This window comes from Tamandua tetradactyla, chromosome 4 (assembly GCF_023851605.1).
Source record: "Tamandua tetradactyla isolate mTamTet1 chromosome 4, mTamTet1.pri, whole genome shotgun sequence".
Taxonomy (NCBI): Eukaryota; Metazoa; Chordata; class Mammalia; order Pilosa; family Myrmecophagidae; genus Tamandua; species Tamandua tetradactyla.
In genome coordinates this window covers 144,573,333-144,596,521 of record NC_135330.1, presented here as the reverse complement: position 1 = coordinate 144,596,521, position 23,189 = coordinate 144,573,333, and the positions used below count along the sequence as shown (strand labels likewise).

Genomic DNA, 23,189 nt, shown 5'->3' with positions numbered 1-23,189 from the left:
GGTCAGAAATGAGAATAAAAGGAGAGTTGCTGGTATCAAAGGCAGGCCAATGGTTGACTCCTGCCTGCCCTCCTCCTTTACCCTCTTCACTGTTAAAATGGAGTAATCGCTTCCAGCTGGGTACCAGCCCACCACAGGATTCTTTTACCAAAGATTATTAGGTTCTCACCTGGGTTTTCTTTCCCATGCCATGATCCTGGCAGAAATCTTTGTAACAAGCCATCCTGTTACTTCTACCAAAAAAAGTCGACTTTTGTGTTTTAACAGAGAAATTTTAGTCAAGGGGTCAAAGACTGGTGCCTGAGAACCAAAAAGCTGTAGGAACCTGAGCTTTGCGGCCTTTTGATTGGGTGGAAATTGCTGCTCTGGGAGATATCCCCAGGGTAGAGTTTGAGAAATTATTTTAAGCAGGCTTCAGGTGGAGGGACAATTAAATAAAGCCCTAGAACCAACCCACAAGCCAAACTGCTGGGGCGGGAGAAGTCGGGAGTAGCCCAGCAGTCACTGGGGATCTGGAGGCAGAAAGTCAGGGCTTGGAGCATTAGAGCACAGGGAAGTATCAAATTTCCCTGTTTTAACTTTTTCCTTTTATCAGATATAGTCTTGTATTAGTTTATTAGGCTGCCTGAATACAATATACCAGAAATGGAACAGTTTTTAAAAATGGGAATTTAATAAGTTACAAGTTTACAGTTCTAAGGCCATAAATATGGCCATCCAGAGAAAGATACCTTGGCTCAAGGAAACGTGATCTGGGAAGGCACATGGCTGGCATCTGCTGGTTGTTGTTCCTGGTTCCATTGCTTCCAGCTTCTAATGCCAGTCATTTCTTCTCTAAATGTCTGTGGGCATTCACTTAGCTGTTCCAGGACAAAACTCTGGGTTTCATCTCTTAGCATGGCATCACCCAGGGCCAGAGATTTCTTCTCTTCAGGTTCTGGCTATTTCTGTGAGTCTTTGCTTAGCACCTGGGTTATTTCTGTCTCAGTCTCCAAACATCTACATCATCTCTGCTCTGTTGGCAGTCTAACATTTGAAGTTTCTTCAAAATGTTTCCCCTTTTAAAGGACTCCAGTAAGCTAATCAAGACACCTTAAATGGGTGTAGTAGCATCTCCATCTAATCAAAAGGCCACACCCACAGTTGGGCATGCCACACAGCTCCATAGTTTACCTCCATGGAAGGTTAAAAGAAACAGCTGCTCCCACAAGATTGGTTCAGGATTAAAACATGGCTTTTCTGGGGTACATAATAGATTCAAACTGGCACAGCTCTCTAAATAATATTTATGATACACATTTTTATTAGGGAAATTTTAATATAGAGCAACATAGAAAGAAAAGTATGATGAACTACATCATTTGTGAATCCTTACGTATAGCATAATGAACTCTCATGTTCTTAACACCCCATTTCACATTTGTTTAGAGTGATTATTTGCATGTGGGATAGATGAACTTATTAATCCACAAACACTTATTGAACAGTGAGTACAGAAAGATGAATCAGACATGATTCCTGTCCACTGAGGTTATCCTGGGGTGGCAGCCTTGAAAATGTATAGCTCAGATTGGCTGTGATCGGCTCAATGGCTGACTTGCAGTCCCAGGCCTTGACCCCTTTGGGTTCACCATCACATCTGCACATAGGAAACATGCTCAGTGGGCTGCCTCTAGTGAGTAACTGAGCATGGTGGGGGGTGTTATTGCTGGTCCTTTCCTCAGGAGAGGCAGGACTTCTCTAATAGTGTTGTCTCAAGGATACTCCATTGGCCTGGCCGGACCCATCTTAGAACTGCACTGTGCTCTGAGACTCTCTCTACCCAGTCCTCCTTCCTTCTCTCCTATCCCTTCATAGGAATCAAACGTATTGCTTTCTGAAACTCTTCTCACCTTCTCCAGTTCCCTTCTCTTTATTCTTTATTCATTCTTTCACATCTAATCCTGTCTGCTTCTTGAAGATCCTGAACTAGCACACTTGGCCTTTGAGATGGAAATAATATAGGTTGAGTACTTTATTGCACACATAATGGGATGCATATTCGATCACGAAGATTTCTGTAAATTCTTGATAATACAGCTAATTCTTGTTATTCATGGTGGTTGTGTCTATAAAGGTCCCGTGAACACTGTGTTACAGTTACCCAATCAGTTTTGTTCAACCTTACTGGGAATTTTTCACAGTTCCATGCATTTCCATGTCTACGTGTGATGGCAAAACCACCACACATTTTTAGTGAATAGGCAAATTTATTTATATGTAATCAAATAATGAAGATCGACTGTATTTTTGTTTCTGGCTCCAAGTTGAAGGACCCTGAATGCCTACATTCAGTTGTATCTCATTTCCCATGACTTTTCTCTTCCTTTTGCTTCAATTCACTTCCATTTAACTCAGCCTTCTTTCCTTAATTTCTTCCCAAACCACTTACCACAAGTCATTGTGGGTATCAGACATTATTCAAGTCTTCAGTTTTATCTTCACACTTCAGAGATGCAAATAATTTAAACTTAAATTCACTCTTTCAGCCTTCTAACACCAGGAATCTCTCACTGGCCGCTTTTCCTAGCAAAGCTGGAAACTCTTATCACTGTTGCTTGACTACCTTTCCCAGCTCATACAATTCATTTTTCACAGCTTAGCCTGATTCCCAAATGTAAGGTACTTATCATATGGAGAGGGGTTAGCTCACTTTTTGTTTCTTTGGGACTCATCCTCCCTGCCCAAATTTACCTAAGTGTTTTCTAACCCAAAGATGATTTCCTAACAAAGAGGGAATCAATATCAGCTATTAAAAATAAATGTTTTTCAATCCTGCTACACACACACTAAGTAGGTAGAGAGAGAGAGAGAGAGAGATAGATAAATAGATAGATAGATAGATAGATAGATAGATAGATAGATAGACAGACAGATAAAGTAAACAAGTGAAGTACATGCTGTGAAAGAAATGTCAGCTGGATGCAAGTGAGCCACAAAAGATGGTGTATTTGTTTCCTAGAGCTGCCATAACAAATTACTACAGAGTTGTTTAAAACAAGAGGAATTTATTTCCTCAGAGTTCAGGAGACCAGGAATCCAAAATCAAGGTGACAGCAGGGTTGATTCCTGCTGCAGGCTCCGAGGGAGAAACTGGCCCTATGCCTCTCGCCTGGCTTGGGGTCACTCCTGGCAAGCCTTGGCTTTCCTTGGCTTGGTGGCTCCATCATGCCAATCTCTGCCTCTGTCTTCACATGCTGCTTCTCTCTGTGTCTTTGCCTAATCCACTCTGACCTTATTTTAACTTGATTACATTTGCAATGGTCACATATCCAAATAATATCATATTTTAAGGTACCAGGTGTGAGAATTTCAAAATATCTTTTTTGAGGGGGACACAATTCACCCACTTCAGGGGGAATATTTTCTTTGAATTGGGGATGGGTGGGGTGGGGCAATTACAGGAATCCCAGCTGGGATCCTACTTGCCGCAGTCGACTTGGGGGAGCCAGTAGGGCCTACAGAAGGGTGGAAGTGGAAGCACTATGTAAGGCACCAAAGTGAAAAAGGTCATTGTCATCAAAAGAGCTAAGGCTTATGTAGCATTTATTATGTGCCAGACACTGTTCTAAGTGCTTTATGCATAACTCAATCAAATCCTCACAACACAAGATATTACCACCCCCACCATATGGAGGAGGAGAATGAGGCACTAAGTGACTAGGCAACTTGTCAAGGTCATAGAGCAAGTAAGTGGTAGAGTTGGGATTTAGACTTAGGCTGGCTCCACTCCCCTTGCCTGCAGCTTTATGACCATGTGGCAGGCCTGTGGGTGTCAGGAGAAGCGATCAGAGTTCATCATCCTAGAAACTTGCACACTCATTTTTTCATTGACATCAAATGCAGAGCCAGTAACATCATTATTAATGCTTACTCTAATATAAAAACACATTCAATATTTATAGTGAGTCAAGGCCATTTATTTAACCCGATAAAATGAAAAACGTGTTATTTAGCTGTTGCAATACTGTATACAGGGGAATGAAAGGTATTTCTGAACTTAACTGTCGTACATCTTTCAACACCCACATCCCACATAGCTCATAACTCATTCAACCATTCTCTCTGAGTTGTAATAAAATGCCTTCACTATAACATGTCATCCTTTACTGGCAATTAAAACAAAGTAAGGACATATGAGTAAAAAACACATTTTTATTCTTTTCCAGTTCTCACCTCTATAAGCTGTGGATAAAATAGCAAAAATGACTAATGACAAGAGATGGTTGAAATATGAGTCTGCGGATTGATTTCTGTGTTCCATTTCTAAAACGAGCTAGAAAGTGTTCACATTAAGCTAGATTTCTTTTCCGAAAATATAGTTTCTTAAAAGATTGCAAGCCATTGATGTACAATTGCTCTAAGTATAAAATTACTTTAAATGTAAAAAAACACTTCCATTTATAAATTTCACATGGTATTCCTTCAAAGCTTTATTTATTCTCCTTGAAACCACGTAGCTAACCACAATCGCAATAAAAAATACATTTCCAAAATTCAAGAAGGAATCAGAGCAACAGCTGTTAGTCCAGGATGTGTGATGTATTGACTTAATGCATAACATAGGCCATTTGTATTCTTTATTCACAATCATTTAAATTTAATTGCTCTAGAAGCTGAAGGCAATTTGTTACCTATGTAGAAAATCTTTTAGGGGAAAGTTTCCGAACATTTTTAAAGATATTCACAGCCATACACAGGCTCTGAGTGTCTTCTGGGGAAGTCCAGTCCCAGTGTGAAAATGTGAAAAAAAATGTTGTTATTTTTATTATTTTTGCCCTTGTTTGATTCTCAGACCACAACTATGTTACTAGTGCGGGAGTAAGACCCAGCACTACTGCACTGGCCGCTCAGTGGCTGGACAATAGGACATAACACATGTCGCGGCGAGACATGCAGAGGGCTTGTTCGGTGAGCCAGGCTCAAGACCACCATGCACCTCTGCACTTAGACTAAAGTTCAGTGTCAAGGAACCCAGTAATGCATTGCACCCTCTTTTGTCACCAATGTCTGCAACCTGTCAGTTTGACTCCAGGCTTGGTGAATGATGACTTAGAGGTACCTGTTTCCCTGTGTAGGTAGTAGGTGATGCTCTGTTTGCTAATATGTGCTTCTCCCTGGAGCAGCCTCTTAGCCTCTGCTGCTCCCTCATTTGGTACCCTAGAAGAGAGGAGACACTAAATCTTTATCTGACTCTATCAGAGAAAAACCGCTCACAAAACTACTCCACACGTCTGCTGAGTCCTCTACCACAGCTCCTTGGCAAACCTCTATGGACAATTTCAGTGAAACACTCTTGATGCTTTTCCTGAACTGAGTCTTTTTCTCATCATCATCACCTTTATTTTCGTTGTGGAGATAATATTCATTAAACACCTAGTTCTTGGGATTTTATGTTTGTTTCTGAATCAGTCTGAAACAGTCTCATTTCCTTCTGTATAGGCAATGCGGAAAGAAGAAACCAGTATCAGCCCTTATGAGTAGCTCATCTTAAAAGGGGTCTCATGGGCGCGCCGTGGTGGCTTAGTGGCAGAATTCTCACCTGCCATGCCAGAGACCTGGGTTCAGGTCCCAGAGCCTGCCCACGCTAAAAAAAAAAAGTGTGTGTGTGTGTGGGGGGGGGGACCCTCATGATTGGAGTATCAGAAAGAACCTTTAGGAATCTCAAGGAAAAGGAGGCAGTTTGCCTTTCTCTAGCTAGTATTCCAGAGTGTGGGCTGAATGGGGATAGTGGGTTTTCTGCATGCTCAGCTTTAAGGACATGAGGAATGAGCTGGTTAAGTGAGCTTTGAGCAGTTGTACCTGAGACAGAAGGATGGAGTAGCGCATGGAAAGAATCCACATTCTAGAATCACTTCTGGGTTTGAATCACAGCCTTGTTACCATCTCTAAGATCTGAGCAAGACATACCACCAGGAATTCTTAGCCTCATTTTGTTCATCTGTAAAATGGAAATAATAACATCCTCTTTGCATGATGTATTGAAATCCCTGGTATGTGTCACAAAGACTAATTATTGTCATCTTAGTACATGTGGTGGCTTGGGTTATGTTCTTCAAATTTAGACATATTCTTGGTCTTAATCTGCATTCTTGTGGGTGTGAGCCCATTGCAATGAGGATCTCTTGGATTTGTTATTTCTAATTAAGGTGTGGCCCAAGTAAATGAGGTTGGCTCTTAATCTGTACTACTAGAATCCTTTATAAACAGAAGAAATTAAAAAATAGTGAGAGAAAGTCACAGGGATGAGCCAGAAGCGGGAAGTCAATATAACCTGGAAGAGAAAGGAGAGGATCTCACCAAGTGGTAGGGAAGCCAAGGAGCCCAAGGACTGCCAGCCCTCCCTAAGGCTGCCAACCCAGAAGGAAGCAAGCCCTCTAGCCTCTGAAGACATGAGCCTATAAATTCTTGTTTTTAAGACAGCTTATTTGTGTGGCATTTGTCCAAAGAGCCAGGAAACTGAGACAGTACATAAGAAGAAATAAGGCAGGTAGGAATATCTGGAGGACTCACATGAAATATTTTAATGGTTTAGATTTCACCAGGAGTATGCATTTTGAAAAGATGGTTTGGGCCTGGATTAAAATCTAGGTTTTGTGCAACAAGTAGATGCACAACCTAAAAGAGATGAAACTGTGTCTTTTATTTTTAAACTCTCAAAGGCCTGAACGAAAATGGCTGAATTTGGATTGTTTCTGCCAGAGGCATTGAAATCCACCTCATTTCATGCTAGTTTTGAACAGCAGCAGTGGGGGCGGTAGAAGGACAGGGACATTCACAGATGGGCATAACCTCAAAATGCTCAACGCTCGATCTCTGCATATTGTCTGTTAATGCTGAACCACAGCTTCCTTTCATGAGTTTCCACATCTTTCCACCAGAGCTACAGGCGGCTCAGGCTACCCTTCTGCAAGAGAGAGGTCCTGGCATCAGACGGCCCTTCCTCAGTGCTGCGGTGTGTGGCGGGGGTGGGTGGATGTGGGAGCGAGCTGAGTGTGGCTATTGCCAGTGTGCAAAGTCACACTGCATTTTTCAAAGCAGTCAACCAGATGCCCTGCTGTGGAATGCGGGGTCTACTTCTGAAGCACAGAACAGGTTAAAGCTGCACAATTTCTGATTCAGAAAACCCTTAGGCTAGTGGTTCACAAACTTTTTAACCCCAAGATCTTTACTTCTCTTCTCTCCTTACCCCTTGCACAGAGGAGAAAGGGAGGTGTAGTAGGTGGAGAGTGAAAAGACTTGAATTCTCATCCCAACTTCGCCCCTGTGTCTTCATATCACCACTACGCCTTCCCTCCAGGGTAGTTTCTTCATCAGTAGATTAGCAAGGAGAACAAAAGTCACCTCTAGGTTTAAACCAAAACGCACATAGATCCTCCAAACGGAGGTCCACATACCTGTGTGCACAGGCCCAGGGGGCTCTGCTCTGATGCCCAGAGGCTCCCTGCTTGCCACCAAGCCTGCAAAGAGCAGACAGTGCTGAAAGCGCTCAGGAAGGAAGGAAATGAGAGCAGTCGGAGCCTGCAGTGGGAACTAGAAACCATGGGCTGCTGCAGGAGGGGAGGGAGGGGAGGGTGGGTGGAGTTGCAGAAGATTTGCACACACACACACACACCCGCCCCCGTATCTATTCTCCTAGGAAATTGAAGCTGGATTCCTGGGATCCAGAGGCCATCTAAGAAACACTATTTCCTGATGGGAGTCTGGGGCTCCACTCCCTGAAAATCTCGCTACTCTGCTCAGGACTTTCACAAGAAACTTTTCAACAATCTGAATGCTGAGCTCAAAGCTTGGCTTGGTTCCCCAGCAGCGGGCCTTCCTGTCGGGCACAGCCAGGCTGCCCAAAGTGGCTCACTGTGTTTGGGGGCAGTGGGGTTGATAAACCTATGATCTCATTCTCATGTTGTTTTTCTCCTCGCAGTCCACACTTGAATAACAAACCCCATGCCCAGGATGAAGCTGTAGAAGCTGAAATGAAAGCTGGAGCAGCGCATTTGAAATGAAACAAAGGATAAAGAGAGGTGTGATAAAAACCCCATCTAATTTTATTAATTTTATGTTTGTGAGTTGTCTTTGTGTATGTACATGTTGTTCGTTCATGACTTTTCCCAGGTATATGCACTGTAATTCTTATATTTGGCTGATGATTCTAACAGGGAAGATCAATTAGAAAATCACTCTTTAAGGGCATAACGTTTAAGGGATAATAATTTATTTTATACAGATTGTTTTCATCATAGTACTGATCTTTAAGTGAAAATAGACTTAAATTTCTGCAAGTAAACATCTGCTTTATTATATAGTCAACATTTCTTAGGTGGGTCCAATCTCGGGGTAACGTATATGTTTACTCTATGCATTTGTTCATTCATTTGAGCTTTCAGTCATTCATTTATTCATCATTATTCATTCTCTCTTTATATATAATAAATCTACATATATAAGCATAAAAAAAAACCATCTACATGGTGCCCTCATTATCTGGATATTCCAGATGAAACCTCCAGGATGGCTTCCTTCCCTGAATATATAGCTAAGGACAGTGAGATTAGGTGCTTTGAGGAGGAAAAAGTAGAAGGTATGCTGTGTAAAAATCATTTTTTTAAAGGTTTCCTAGAAATGACTGCCATCCTTAGCACCAGCATGTGCAGCTGCTGAGTCCCAACATATTCCCCATGAGAGAAAGGAAGTGTGCAGAGATTTTCTTATTCCAGTGCATTCCTAATTGAGTCACAAGAAGAATCACAGAATTTGATGCTTTCGCTCATCACTTGTTCAAGACTAATTTCAGCCGATATTCCTCCTGTGAGAGACGTGAACTTAGATGGTTCCTTTAATGAGACAGAGAGGAAATTCCAGTGCTCTAGTTAACTCTGTGCAGCCTGCCCCAAGGGCCGAGGGCTCCGGATGCCGAGCTGTCAACCGCCTGGGATTTGGGAAGTGCAGCAGCGTCAGCAGATCTGGAGGCCCGGCCCTGTTTTGGAAACAGATGCCATTAGAGCAGAACAGAATCCACTCTGAATAAACCCTTGGCTGCCACGCCAGTGCACATGGCCACCATCTGCTGTAGGAATGTCCCCAGCGTGACATATGCCCTGCTGCTTCTGGCAACTTTCCTGTGCAAGTGGTGCCACCTGACTCGGGAGGCCACAGGCTATAAATAACGGCTTTAGAATCCCAGCTCAGGCTAGGAGCAAATTTCCTCCTCTCTAGGTTTGATCCCAGCAAAGGAAGAGGTAGGTGCTTGGCCTCACATTCCCTTCCCTTCCTTCTCCTTTCATCCTCTCCTTAGTTCTCCATCCTCTCTCTAGATGCCTGGTGCTTTCCCACCTTGGCAGTCATATCTGATGGACCAGTTTAGCAGAAATGAGTGTCTACCTCCCAATTCTTTGCCCTTTGAAAGAGAACCCCAGAAAGAGTGAGGTGCTTTATCCAGAAGAATAGATTAAAAAAAAAAGTTTAATTTAAAAATCATTCACTCTTACAGCCTTGTTACAAAAATAATTCAAACCTCATGCAGAGAACTCCAACATATCCTTATCCCTCCAGATACCCAGATCCATCAATTTTTTAATTCTATCACATTTATTGTATCATTCCATCACCCCTTTATCTATGCATCTATCTGTTTGTCAATTTATCAAACCACTTTTTGAAAACTTGAGTGTAAACTGTATTCATCATACTCCTTAAACACTTAATGCTGCCATGTGCATTTCCAAAGACCAGGGATACTTCCTTACTTGACCACCTTAAGTGCATTTATGCAGTTCAAGAAATCTAACATTGATAGAAAGCTTACAGTCTATATTCCAATTTTTTTATATGCCCCAATACTGTCCGTTTGAGCCTTTTCTCCTGCTTATTAGATCCCATCCAGGATCATGTATAACATTAAACTATCATTGTCTCTTTCAGTTGCTCTTTCTTTCTTTTTTTTAATTGTGTGCACATATCTGCAACATAAATTTTCCCATCTCACCACTCCTAAGAAAACTATTCAGTGGAATTAATTGCATCACAATGTTGCCTACACTCACCACCTTCTAATACTAAAATTTTCCCATCTCCCCAAACAGAAACATCACACCCATTATGCATTACACCCTATTCCCTTAACCCCCCGTCCCTGGCAACTTGAACTTAAATTCCTGCCTCTATGAGCTTGCATTTTTCTTTACTATGTTCTTTGTAGTTACTATGGGGCTTAAATGTAACATCCTAAATCTGTAAAATCTCTTTTGCTTTGAAACAAACTTAACTTTAATAGTGTGTACAGACTATGTTCCTATATTCCTTCATTCCCCCGCTTTTATGTAATTCTTGCCACAAATTGCAGGTTTATATAATATGAGCTACAAACTGCTGATTTCTCATTAAATCACATGCATTTGCCTTTTAGATCCTGTAGGAAGGAAAAATAGGAGTTACAAACCAAAAGTACATTAGTATTGGCATTTACATTTACCTATGTTGTTACCTTTACTGGAGATCATTGTCTGGCTTTGATTTAATGTTTACTGTTCTTTCCTTTCAACCTGCAGAAGTCCATTTAGCATCTCTTGTAGGGTTGATTTAGTGGTGATGACCCCCCCCCCCCCAGTTTTTGCTTATTGGAGAATGTCTTAATAGCTCCCTATTTGAAATGATTTGCTGAATATAGAATTCTTGGATGGCAATTTTTTGCTTTCAGCATGTAAAATATGTTACGCAACTGCCTTCTTGCCTCCATGGTTTCCAAACAGAAACTGACACTCCCTTGTATGTGTCATTTTGCTTCTCGTGGCTTTCAGAATTCTCTTTTTACCTTTGGCAACCTGACATTTTGATTTTAGTATGTCATGATGTCGGTTTATTTGGGTTTACCTAGTTAAAGTTCACTGAGCATCTTGGATGTGTAAATTCATGTCTTTGCTTGAACCCGGGAAAATTTCAGTCAATATGTCTTTGCGTATTTTCTCTGCCCCTTTTTTCTTTTTTCTCCTTCTGGAACTCCTGCCATGTATGCACTGGTATGCATTTCCTACAGGTTCCTAGGCCCTGTTCATTATCTTCATTTCTTCTTCTTACTGCTCCTCAGACTGGGTGATTCCAGTTGTCTAACCTGAAGTGCCTGGATTCTTTCTTCTGCCAGCTCCAATCTTCTGCTAACCCCTCTGGGGAGTTTTTACATGTGATCTTAGCTAAAAGACTAAGAAACGAACTAGGAGATTTTAACTTTCTATTGCTGTAGTCTGCAGCTCTGTTTGTTTCATTTTCATAATTGCTGTCTTTCAATTGATGTTCTCTTTGTGTTCATCTATCATTTTTCTGACTTTCTTTAGTTCTTTGTCTATGATTTCTTTTAACACTTTGAGTATTTTTAAGATCATTTTCTTAAAGTCTTTATCTGGACTGTCCCAGGTCTGCTTCTCTTCATCAGTGGTTTCAAAGGCTTCAGTCTTCCCCTTGCCTGGGCCATCACTTCCTGTTTCTTTGTTGTGCTGTCTTTTTTTAAACCTGGACATACTGATGCTTTAATGTGTTATCTCTGGAATGAAGACTCTGAGGCATCTATTCCTTGAGATCGTATGCAGCTAGTGTTATGAGAGAGTTTTCCTTGAATGCCAAGAACTAATAAAAAGTTTAAAAAAAGAAAATGAAGGAAAAGACATTCCCAGTCATGACTGACTGATCAGTGCAAGAGCTCCCCACAAGGCTTATCCATATATTGAGTTTAGAGAATAATGCCAGGCCAGAGTAGAGGAGTCTCCCTGATCCTTTCTGCCCTGTGTCCTGTCTTGGGCATATGTGTACGGTGTTAGGAATTCCCCTACTTACATAAGTACAAATGTCCCCTCTTCCCTAGGAAGCTGTTTCTATATGGTCCTGTACTATATGTCCTACTGTCAGCAATCCCTTGCCCCAGGCAGTCACTCCTCGAACATTCTGTAGGGAACTCTGTGAGCTGCCTTCTACATGCAGGGCAAGTTCTGAGATGCTGAACCTATGACAAATATCCTGGTTGAGTCCCTCAGGCTGTCACTAGTAAGACTGTGCCAGATATACATGCTCCCAGTATGTACACATTGGTTACTCTGCTCCTTCCAGAAATGGGAACAGGGGCCTGCACTGGGAGCCTGGGCTGGGGCTCTATGCCACACTGGTGAAGGGTTGGGAGAGGGGCCAGCCAGAGCACCACAAGATCCTCCTACCTTTAAGTAGCCTATTTCTTGATTGGTGCTCACCCTGCTTTTTCAAGCCTTTAACTGTTTTCTGTAGCTTTGTTCAAGATATTTCTGCCAGTTCGTGATGGTTGTTTAAAGCCTCTGTTGGGAGAGGGAGCCCTGAAGCTTCTTACTTTGCCATCTTGATTGGGGTGGGCCCTGAAGAATGGATTTTTGAAAGGTGGTTTAGCAGGTGCTCCTAGCTCCAGGACCAGGATAAATTTTTGAATAAAGTTAGCAGTTAAAGTGCCCTTCATTCAAATCATCTCATCTAGGTCAATTGCCATACACTCAAGGGTAGGTTGGCACTGATATGAAGTAATTTTTAATTCTTCCCCCAGAGTAGCAGAAATGAAGAACTGGGACTGTTGACTTTTAGCAGGCTGCACAGTGGGCAATTTCTTCATTTTGGTAGTTTCATTTAGCCTCTATCTTTACAGCACAGCATTCAAACCTTGTATTAACTATAGGATATTAAGGAAATCGGTTAACTTCTTTGGACCTCTTTTTTTTTTTATCTGAGAAATCAGATGATAAAAGGACATATCCACAGGGTGATTTAAGTTAAAATGAGATAGTGTGTGCAAAGCATGTGGGACTTGTAAAGACTGTCATTACTCAATCTTCTCTCATTTTCTAAGCAAGTTTTTTCAGCAGTATGGTACCAGCTCTAGTATCTTAGGATCATAAGCTTTTAGAGATGAAAAGAATCCCAGTAATGGTCTCATCTGATTCTCTCACTTTTCAGATAATGAGCTAAGGCCAAAATGAGTTTCCCAAGGCTTTAGTGGCTGAACTGGGTCAAGAACCTGCTTGTCTGAATTCCAGTCTTTTATTCTATCAGCATCCTCATTGTGCTCAGGGACCTGTTGTTATTTCATTGCCATATTTGCCACTCATGACTTTTCCTTTGGCAAGGAGTTTTTGCTTATGAAGTCAGTTTAACAATAAAAATATTTGTCTCTCAGTTGAAAGTTGAATACCTAAGGGTTTATGTATGCGACAATCAAATGTGTAATGCTGACATCATAAGCAGACTATGTTCTTTTCAAGGGGAAAAGTAAGATGAGCTCTTGTAGGCAGAGGTGAGAACAAGTCATCTTGAATGAAAATATCACCTGATTGTTGAGTAAGATTGTGTTAGTTTGTTAAGCTGCCAGAATGCAATATACCAGAAATGGGATGGCTTTTTTAAAAAAAAAAATTTGTATTGAGATGTCATCACACACATACAGTCCATCCATAGTATACAATCAATGGCTCCCAATATCATCACATAGTTGACTATCCATCACCATGATAATTTTTAGAACATTTGCATAACTCCAGGAAAAGAAATAAAATAGAAAAAACTCATATATCTCATAACCCTTACCCTTCCCTCTCATTGGCCACTAGTATTTCAATCTAACCAATTTATTTTGCCCCTTATCCCCCTATTATTTATTTATTTTCTTGCCCTTCTTTTTTTAACTTATCTGTCCATACCCTGGATAAAGGAAGTGTCAGACACAAAGCTTTCACAATCACAATGTCACATTGTAAAAAGCTATATAGTTATACAATTGCCTTCAAGCATCAAGGCTGCTGGGATACAATTCAACAGTTTCAGATACTTACCTCTAGTCACTTCAATATACCATACACTAAAAAGGGACATCTATACAATGCATAAGAATAACCACTTGACTCTGTTTGAAATCTCTCAGCCACTGAAACTTTATTTTGTTTCATTTCTCTCTTATTCCTTTTGGTCAGGAAGCCTTTCTCCATCCCATGATCCTGGATCCTGGCTCATCCTGTCCCACATTGCCAGGGAGATTTAAACCCCGTGGAAGTCATGTCCCATGTAGAGAGAGGGAGGGCAGTGATTCACCTGCCGAGTTGACTTAGAGAGAGAGGCCACATCAAGCAGCAAAAGAGGTTCTTTGGGGGTGACTCTTAGGCATAATTATAGGTAGGCTTAGCTTCTCCTTTGCAGAAATAAGTTTCATAGGGGTGAACCCCAAGGTCAAGGGCTCAGCCTATAGAATTTGTTGTCCCCACTGCTTGCAAGAATATAAGGAATTCCCCAGATGGGAAAGTTTAATATTTCCCCCTTTCTCTCTAGTCCCCCAAGGGGACGTGGCAAATACTTTTTTATTCTCTGCCCAAATTACTCTGGGATGTATCAGGGCATCACACTAACCTGTACAAACCAACAAGGTCTCCCACCTCATTCAAGAGCCCATGTAATTATGGTGTTCAAATAAACTGACCATACAAGTTAAATTAGATAATGTGCTACCCAAAATATAAAATTTGCACCAAATAAAAATCTCTTCTTTTGGTCTTACATGGAATTTGAAGTTTTAAAATATGGCTGATATCATCCTTTACCCTGGGTTCTGATTTACCTTCGTCCTATACAGATCAGCTTCATTCATAGTTCTATTAAAAAAGTTTGATTAATTTTTCAACTATTTTAACAATTGCTATATGGGGTAATGCTGACTTTCATAGCTTCAGAGCTCTAACTCTGAGTCTCAGGTGTCTCATAAATACCCAAAGCTTCAGAGAATGACCAGGTTATATACAAGTAACTCAGTATCTCAGAATTTAGAAATAATAGTTACAACCCCAGAATAGATGTGACCACTTACAGAGCTTATAATATAGGATACTTTATAATAGACCCCAACTTGATAACTCATGCTCTTGACTTCAATCCTCCAAGTCTGTGTATTATAGCTAGTCTATATGAGTGAAGCATGATAATATTTATCTTTTTGTTTCTGATGTTTCATTAACATACTGTCCTCAAGTTTCATTCACCTAGCTGCATGCCTCACAACTTCATGGAATGGCTTTTAAGAAGGGGATTTATTATGTTACAAGTTTACAGTTCTAAGGAAGTGACAGTGTCCAAATTAAGGCACCAACAAGAGGTTAGCTTCATTCTCGAAAGATTGATGTCATCTGGAACATCTCTCTGAGCTGGGAAGGTATGTGGCTGGTGTCTGCTGGCCCTAGTTCCTGGTTCGTTGCTTCCAGCTTCTGATGCCAGTAGTTTCCTCTCTGAGTGTCAGTGGGCCTTCACTTAGCTCCCTCAGGACACACCTCTGGCTTCAGGCTTGCTTAGCCTCTCATGGGAAGGCAAATGGTGATGTCTGCTGGGCTCTGTCTGGGTCTAGGCATCTTCTCTCTCTGTGGGCACTCCAAGCATCTCTGAACATCTGTGTCTCTGAAGTAACTGTTCTGCAAGCACCTGCATCTGCTCTGTCATTGCTTCAGAATGTTTCCCCCTTTAAAGAAACATTTAATCCTACAATTAGCACCTATGTCAGGCTCTAGTAAACTAATCAACACACCACTTGAATGGGTGGAATCACATCTCCATTTAATCAAGAGGTCACACCCACAGCTGGGTGTGTCACATCTCCTTGGAGATTGTCTAATCAAAAGTTTCCACCCTACAGTATTGAATTAGGATTAAAACATGGCTTTTCTGAGATATATAATAGTTTCAAACTGACACACAGATATTAGATTCATCATAGAAATAAGGCATTTCACCTAGAATGAACAGAAGACTCAAGAACCTTGTTTGACCTTATCATGTTAGAAAGAATGAGAAGGAATGTGATTTTCAGGTGTGTGGTGGTTTGAAACTATATCTACCCTAGAAAAACATGTTCTTAAACATAATTCATTTCTGTGGATGTAAACCCATTGTAACTAGGATATTTTGGTGAGGCTCCTTCAGTTAAGATGTAATCCACCTCATTCAGGATGAGACTTAATCATATTACTGGAGTCCTTTATAACAGAAGAATACGGAGAAAAAGCCATGGAGGCAAGAAGCTGAAAACAGCAAAACCTGGAAGAAAAGGGAGAGGCCAGCAGGTTCCCTCTATGTGCCTTGCCTTGTGGCAGAGGAACCAAGGATAGCTGGAAGTTGGTTTTTGGGAAGAAAGCGTTGCCTCAATGATGCCTTGATTGGAATATTTTCACAGCTGCAAAACTGTAAGCTTGTAAGCTAATAAATCCTCATTGTTTAAGCCAAACCATTTCATGGTATCTGCCTTAAGCAGCTTAGGAAACCAAAACAGTGTATTGTACAGAGAGAGACAGGTCATTGTAGGATGCAGGAAAACAAATGGCAGAGAGACTGAAGTTGCCATTGCTCATTCAAGCAACGACAACTTTATGGAAAATTAGTAGAGGAATCACATCTTCCCCAGCTGGATGCATTGGCTCCTAAAAGTGTATTTGTACTGTGAAGAAGAACGGCTTGAGAGTCATATAATTCTAATCCTACAATTAGCACCTATGTCAGGCTTACAAAGGGAATGTCCATGTTCAGTCTGCATTTCCTTATTGTATACATTGTCAGAGAGACTGGTCTGGCCAGAAGAGGCAAAATGGGCATACCCTGATACTTAGATGGCTTGGTGTAAATGAGCATGTTGGCTCTCTAGTCTGTACTTCACTCTCCTGTGAGCTTGAATCCTCAAGAGATGAATTCACGGGTGTGTAATGACAGCATCAAATTTCAGAGCCTATGAAGGAAAAGACTTGTTTTCCCATGGAGAAAGCCCTAAGTAAAAGTAACTCGGAGAGTTCATTTGGCAGTCAGCCAAGCAGCTGCTCCTGGTGACATTTCTGACTTGACCGCACCTTCTTTCCAACTTCTTTAGATGTAATCAGGGCAATTATTTATACACAGAGTAATTGAGTTACATTTCCTCCAGCTATGTCAAAGCCTTATTTCAACATATTTTTTTCATCTCAGTTCCTGCTCTGCCTTCTCCTCCCAATTCCTGCTTTTCATTTCCAAGCCTGCTTACGAGTCTATGCATTGTTGAAGCAATCTTGACAAAGTGAAATGTGACTTATCACCTGCTAGCCTTATTTGCCTGTGATACACCCTTATCTTGGATGAAGTGCTTTACTTCCCTGTTTTCTAGGAAATGAGTCATTTCTGGGTGAGTTTCCAAGGAGCAGTCATTACTTTATAGTCATGCCTTATACAGGGAATTGATGTCACCCAGGGTTCCCGTGTGTCCTGTTTCCCCAGATAAGAGAAAAGGATCAAAATCACAATTCTACCAATAATGGAGATGATAGAAGGAGACTTTTGTGATAACAACAACAATAAAAATAGCATCTCACTCATATATGTCTATCACTTCATATCTAATGTGGTGTTTGACCTTCATGATGACTATGTGAGGTACATTGGGAAGGCTATATTGTTTATCTTTCATTAGACAAGTGAAAACTGGACTTTGTTTAGCTTTGAATGAATGTTCTGGTGGGAGCAAGGGAGTAAAGTCACATATGCAATTGTGGTAGTTAGATTCAGTTGCCAACTTGGCCAGGTGGACATGCCTAGTTCTGGTGCTGTGGACATGAGTCAATGGTACATGAACCTCATCTGTTGCTCATTACATCTGCAGTCGGCTGGGAGGTGTGCCTGCTGCAATGAATGATGTTTGACTTAATTGGCTGGTGCTTAAATGAGAGACTCAACGTAGCGCAGCCCAAGCAGCTCAACATACCTCATCTCAGCACTCGCAGCTCAGCCCAGGCCCTTGGAGCTGAAGAAACAAATCACCCTGGGGAACGTTGTTGGAACTGAGAGGCCTGGAGAGAAGGCCAGCAGAGATCACTCTGTGCCTGCCCACGTAAGAAAAAACCTCAGTGGAAAATTAGCTGCCTTTCCTCTGAAGAACCAACAAAATAAATCCCCTTTTATTAAAGCCAATCTGCTCTGGTGTGTTGCATTCTGGCAGCTGGCAAATTAGAACAGCAGTACAGGAGATTTTGGGATTCCAGGCTACTCTTAATATGGAATCCAGATTCTCTTTCAGACCTACCTTTTCTATAGCAACCACTGCCTCCCACCAATCCTAATAACCAGAATTAGATTGCCTACCTACTAGCAATTTATTGATTACTAGTGTGCAGGGTCTATTATGTGCAAGTTGCTCTTCTAGGTCCAAGAGAAAGATTTATGGACATGACTCCTGCTTTGGAGGCCACAGTTAGTGAATAATAATATTAATAATGACAGCCTCCTTTTACTGAAGTTCCCATCACTGTTATAGGTGTGGAGATACAGAGATACATTAGACATAATCCACGTCGTGTAAAAATTCACAGCTTGGCAACTCAATATCATGCTTGGTGCTGAAGATGTAAGGATACTGTTATATCAGATATGATACCTATAAGATATAAGTACTTATAAGATATTCTTATATCCTAAGTACAGGAAGACACTCTTCCTGTATTTAAAGGGTAAAATCAAGTAAATATTAATAAATATAAATAACAATGATAACAATAGCTTCTACTTACTGAGCATCTACTGCACACCGGACCTTATGCTAAACACGTTGATTCTACTCCTTACAACTCTGCAAAGTGGATGCTAATTATCCCAATTACAGAGAACCGTTTAGGGTCAGAGAGATAAAGTGAATAGATATTGATCACCCACGTGGAATATTGTAGAATAGGGACCCAAACACAGACTGACTCTAAAGCTTGTGCTGTTTTCTCTGGACATTAAGTGAAAATATAGAGGCTTTTTAAGTGAAGCTTTATCATCAAGAAGAGATAGCTTCTCTAACGTCATGTACAGTATTTTCACAGGAACAATTATGTGTTGCAATTCTCTACTGAAAAGCAGTTTAGGAGAGCACTCAGCCTCCATAGTTGGGACCTTAGAAAGAAGACACATGTTAATTAGAGGAGGTACACTGCTGTAACAAAGGAGTTGAGTAAAGATTGTATAATGGGTCAAACACAATACAGGTATATTTCTTGCTTATGTTAAACCCCAAGGAATGTTCTTTGATCGGAGTTCCCCAGCAGCGATTCAAACGCCTATCTTGTGTGGCTCTACTGTCTTGGATATGTGGCTTCCAAGCAGTTGTGTTTGTCTGCATGAGGCTGGTGGAAGGGGAAAGAGCATGGGTCCCTGTGCATGGGATTCTCACGGGAGAGACCTGAGAGCACCACACATCCCTCGTGATCTATGGGTGAGAACTCAGTGACATGGCCACCCCTAATGACAAAGGTGTTGGGATGTAGGGTCCCACTGTGTGTCCAGGAAGAAAAGAGACGTGGCCACCAGTCTCTGACAAAAGGTGGCCTTGATGCACCTAAATCAAGGTGCTTGGCTTGATGCACAAGCACGATCATGTCAGCAGCACCAGGGTGTTCTGTGAAGGTCACAACGTCAGTACATCGTGCAGAAAATACACAGTTCCTACATTCCCCCTTTCAAACACACAGCTTTCTCCATTATTAAGAATTTGCATTAGTGTGGAAACTTTGTTAAAATTGATGAAACAATAATGTTGTAATTATACTATTAACTTTAGTTGATAATTTACATTAGGGTTCACTGTACCGTACACTCCTCTTTTTTTTTTTTTTGCATGGGCAGGCACAAGGAATTGAACCCAGGTTTGCAGCATGGCAGGCGAGAATTCTGCCATGGAGCCACCATTGTACTGGCCAAGTTTTGTTTTTTTTTTTTAATTTTGATGAGGACTAATTTATCTATTTTTTATTTTGTTTCTAATGCTTTGGGTATGAAGTCTAAGAATCCAATGCCTAATACAAGATCCTAGAGATGTTTCCCTATGTTTGCTTCTAGAAGTTTGATTGTTCTAGTTCTCACATTGATGTCTTTGATCCATTTTGATTTCTGTATATGCTGTGATATAAGGGTCCTTTGTTTTGTTTATTTATTTATTTTTGGTATGGGCAGGCACTGGGAATCAAACCTGGATCTCTGGCATGGCAGGCAAAAATTCTGCCTGCTGAGCCACTGTCACACCGCCCTCTTTTTTTAAAATTCTAGCAACGTATATACAACCTAAAATTCCCCCTTTTTTAACTACATTCATATATATAATTTAGTGGTTTTAATGACATTCATGATGTAGTGTTACCATCGCTGCTATCCATTGCCAAAATGTTTCCATTACCCCAAACAGAAATTCTGTACTAATTAACCATTGATTCCCATTCCCTACCTGCACCTTAACCCCTGTTCACATGTACTCTGGTTTCTGAGTATGAATTGCCTTATTCTAATTATTTCATATCAGTGCGATCACGCAATATTTGTCCTTTTGTGTTTTGTTTATTTCACACAACATGATGTCTTCAAGGTTCATTCATTTTGTTGCATATCAAAACCCCATTAATTTATATGGCTGAATAATATTCACTGTACTATATACCACATTTTGTTTATCTGTTCATTTTTTTTATCTGCCCATCATTTGTTGATGGACACTTAGGTTTCTTCCATCTTTTGGCAAGTGTGAGTAATACCAATATGAACATTGGTGTGCAAATATCTCTTCAAGTCCCTGCTTTCAGTTCTTTGGGGTATATATCTAGAAGTGGGATTGCTGGGTCACATGGTATTTCTATACTTAACTTTCTGAGGACCCACCAAATTGTTTTCCACAGCAGTTGCATCACTTAACATTCCCACTAACAATGAATGAGTGTTCATATTTCTCCACATCCTGCAAACACTTGTTATTTTCCACCTTTTAATAAGCCATTCTAGGTGAGTATGAGATGGTATCTCATTGTCATTTCGATTTTCACTTTTGTAATGGCTAAAGATATTGAGAATTGTTTCATGTTCTTATTGGCCTTTTGTATATCTTCTTTAGAAAAACATCTATTAAAGTCTTTTGCCCATTTTACAAATTGGCTTATTTGTCTTTTTGTTGAATGGGATTTCTTTATATATTCTGGATATTAAATCCTTATCAGATACATGTTTTCCAAATATTTCCTCTCATTTTGAAGGTTGTCTTTTTACTTTCATGATGATTTCCTTTGATGCACTAACATTTTTCATTTTGATTAAGTCCTGTACATGTATTTTTGTTGTTGCTGCTCATCCTTTTGAAGTAAAAGATAAGAAATGATCACCTAACACAAGGTCTTGAAGATGCTACCCTAAGTTTTCTGTTAGCAGTTTTATAGTTTTGGTTATGTGTAAGACTTTGATTCATTTTGAGTTCATTTTTGTATATGGTGTTGAGGTAGGGGGTACCCCTTCATTCTTTTGAATATAGATAACCTGTTTTCCCAGAAGCCATTTGTTGAACAGATCATTCTTTTCTAATTGAGTGAATTTGGTAATCTTGTCAAAATCAATGACCATACCCCACTCTCTCTAAGCCCAACTCTGAAAGTAAAGTCATTATCCACTGTGCTGGTTTGAAAGCACTGTACCCAGAAAAAACATATCCTTTAATCCTGATTCAATATTATTGGGTGAAAATCTTGGTTAGATTGTTTCCATGGGGATTGATCCACCCAAATGTGGGTGCGACCTTTAGATTAGATGGAGATGTGACTCTGCCCATTAAAAGTGCGTCTTGATTAGCTTACTGGAGTCCTTTAAAAGGGGAGACATTTTGGAGAAAACTCAGTTGCTTCAGAGCTGACACAGAGACATTTGGAGATGCAGAACGAAAATGTCTCCGGGGAAGATGTTTGAAACCAGAAGTCAAATGACCAGCAAATGCCAGGCACATGCCTCCCCAACTGACTGAGGTGTTCCAGACCCATTGGCCTTTCTTGAGTCAAGGTATCTTTCTCTGGATGCTTTAGTTTGGACATTTGTATGACCTTAGAACTGTAAACCTGTAACAATAAAATTCCCTTTTGAAAAGCCATTCTATTTCTGCTTTATTATATTCTGGCAGCATTTAAAAAATCAATACAGATTTGGTACCACAAGTGGGGTGTTGTGGTTTGCAAATACCAAACATATTAAAGGGCTTTTTAAATGGATAAGGGGGAGATTCTGGAAGAATTGTGATATAGTTGATAGAAAACGCCTCAATTGATTTGAAGAGACTGTTGGTAGAAATATGGATTTTAAAAGATACTTCTGACAAGGCCTTATATAGAAATACTGCATGTATTATTGCAAGCTGGGAAGGAAGGCAATCCTTGTTTTAAAGTGGGAGAGAATTTGGCAAAACTGACTACTGATGTTGGATGGAAGGCAGAATTTAAAAGTGGTGAGCCAGGGCACTTAGCTGAAGAAGTTTCCAAACTAAATATGGAAGATGAAGTCTGGCTTCCCATTGCAGTTTATATTAAAATGTGACAGGAAAGACAGAAGTTGAGAGCTGAACTCTTGGGTATAAAGAAACTAGAAATTAATGGCCTGGAAAATTCTGAGTTTCCAGAAAGGGAGACCTCAGAAATAGGGCCCTACATGAGGATTTAACCAAATTTAGAAGGAGTCAACCATTACAGGACAAGTGGAGATGGAGTTGTCTGGAAAGAATTTATGGAAAATCCTATTGTTTGATGGATATGATCCCTCTATGCTGCATGGAAAACCAAGATATTCCTTGTGAGATCTGTATGAATGGAACCACTGGAAGTCTGGACTAAAAGAGACAGAAATAGGACAGATAGAAGGAAAAATGTCTTCAAAGGTAGAACCATGTAAGCTAAGGTCTGAAGCCAAAAAAATCTCAGGTCTGGAGAGCAGATCCACCCATATATGTGGAGAGGGTGAGTTTTCCCTGGAAGCAGAAGGTGGGCCTTCTGCCTCGGTGTTCAGGAAGAATTTTAAGGCCCTAGGCCTCGGAGAGGGTGGAGAGCATAAACCAAGAATGGCAGGGATCCTGGTGATCACCCCATTTTTCTGAGGTGGATGAGCATGAGCCACAGAGATGGCAGAGCCCAGGTGCAACTCTGATGCTTGGAGAAGGTAGATCCAAGAGAAAGATGATTCCTTAATGCATGCTAATGTTGTAACCCTCATTCCAGTGTTTGGAGAGAGGAGGGCCACTGCATAAGCCCTTAGAGAGGATGGAACTGCTGCTTTCTGAAGCCCTGATGATAAATGACTCTCAGAATTTGAAATATAATGGAGTTTGTCCTGCAGTT

The 23,189-nt window shown here is 40.7% G+C and overlaps 1 long non-coding RNA gene across 1 annotated transcript in view; it reads left to right on the top strand.

Moving 5' to 3' along the window:
• Window positions 1-23,189, top strand: part of LOC143679405 (uncharacterized) — a 166,416-nt gene that overhangs the window by 63,923 nt on the left and 79,304 nt on the right. Inside the window, exon 3 of the long non-coding RNA XR_013173720.1 lies at window positions 7,961-8,060. This is a non-coding gene — a long non-coding RNA (uncharacterized LOC143679405). The remainder of the gene's footprint in view (window positions 1-7,960; window positions 8,061-23,189) is intronic.